The sequence below is a fragment of the Frankliniella occidentalis genome, unplaced genomic scaffold (assembly GCF_000697945.3).
Source record: "Frankliniella occidentalis isolate FOCC.00 unplaced genomic scaffold, Focc_3.1 Scaffold675, whole genome shotgun sequence".
NCBI lineage: Eukaryota > Metazoa > Arthropoda > Insecta > Thysanoptera > Thripidae > Frankliniella > Frankliniella occidentalis.
The window spans coordinates 7494-9310 of NW_026267788.1; the positions used below are offsets into that span (position 1 = coordinate 7494).

Genomic DNA, 1817 nt, shown 5'->3' on the forward strand with positions numbered 1-1817 from the left:
GGGGGGGCAGCCTACACACGACACCACCACGGTCTGTTTTTGGCTGTTTCCAAAAGTACTCTTTATTTCCGGTTCCGTAAGATCGCAGCATCCGACGGATCCGTAGCCTATCACGAGATAAGGAAGGATAAGGGATCATCGGAAAAGTACGTCCGTAATTCGCCGCTACGAACCACCCGAGTTTCGCCTCTGCGAGCTCTAATAGCGCCTGTTAGGTAGGCAACATCGTACCTACAGTGCATGCGTGTAGTGCGTGGGTGGCCTACCCAAAGTCTCGCAGGCGCCGAGCTCCCACACTTTGCCGGGTGAATCTAAGGAAACGGGCGTACGTATACGTGCTTCGTAGAGAGTCAAGCCCCGATAATGCAAAACGAATTGACTAAGAAGCACATTTTCAGGTTTTAACAAAAACAATGATTACACGTGGACCGTTGCAAGAATAAAACTCGCTTTTGCAACTCACCGCAATAACAAGCTTTCTACTACTCGACTCAACAAAAGCAACCCACACAGGGGAGGGACCACAACAACCGTACCGCAACACGGCGCCCAGGACTCAGAAAAACTCCTCAGGAAAACAGGAAAAACGCCCAACGCGGGAACAAGGGCACGAAACAAACACCGCCAAAAGCAAGCCTCCCTCCCTCCCTCCCATATCGGCGGCGGAACAAAGTCGCGCGGAGCCCCCGGAGTTTGCGGCGCGGGGCAGCCGGAGCCGGAGCCCGTCGAGCGGATGTGATGCGTCATGAAATTTTGAACGAGGCCCGCCAATGAATCGATCTCCACCGGGTCGCGTCGGGGTCGCGGGTCGCGAGCCACCCAGTCCGCTGCGCGCGAAAGAGAAACACGGGGCACGAACGGAACAGAGGGACTTTTACTTCGCGCGCCGCCCGTGTCCGACTGGGCGCGTCACCGCCCGGCGGATAATCGGCGTCACCCTCACAGCAGCGCCCAGCCGACCACCCTGCTCATCTTGAAGCCCATGAAGTTGAAGGGAAATCTGAATTAATTACATGGCAAAGCTCTTTCCAACAGATCAGGCCACGAACGAAAATCGCAAGCGTCATACTATATATTTGGAGGAACAGCGGAATGAGGTGCTGGACGGGAGGGAGCAGGGAAGTGCAAGCGCAGACTGAAGTGATCAAGCGCCATACCACACCATCCCATCCATCCCGCAGACTGACATCAACCGCAGCGGGAATCACACCGCACCTCCACCTCACATGACACTTGCCGCGCCCCACCAAGCCCCCTCCCCCCCTTCCCGCCAAAGTTCGGCGACAGACCGCAATTCTAATCAAGCCAACACAAACAGCAAGCCGCCCCAGAGCCGTTGCGGGCTGTGTCGCGCCGGAGCCACGACTCAAACAAACGACCAAGTTTTACGCAACGAAAATCCGAGTAAAGCGCGGGGACGGGCCGCGAGCTCGCGGGGCGACCCCCTGGCGCTCGGCCCCGGCTCGGCCCTGCCGCTCATCAAGCAGAGACAATAACTGCACACAAAGCTGACCGCAGAGAGAATAGCAATCCCCGTGCAGAAGTAACGGACGAGAAGAATAGAAAACCGACGAGATGAGGCCGTACAAATCAGCTGAGCGGCGCGGGGAGTCAAGCGCCTCCCGTCCCGGCCAGCGGCGGCCAGCACCGCCGGCGGGACGGCATTCCGCACCTTGCGTAACGCTCTATCGACACGCCTATCCTTCCGATCTATCCCGCAGTCAGGGCGGGAGCCAGGGCGGGAGCCAGGGCGGGAGCCAGGGCGGGAGCCAGGGCGGGAGCCAGGGCGGGAGCCAGGGCGGGAGCCAGGGCGGGAG

The 1817-nt window shown here is 59.1% G+C and overlaps 1 protein-coding gene across 1 annotated transcript in view; it reads right to left on the reverse strand.

Annotated features, from left to right (window-relative positions):
• Window positions 1-1817, reverse strand: part of LOC127751663 (putative uncharacterized protein DDB_G0291608) — a gene marked incomplete at its 3' end in the record, with an annotated part of 19667 nt that overhangs the window by 4082 nt on the left and 13768 nt on the right. The window lies entirely within an intron of this gene.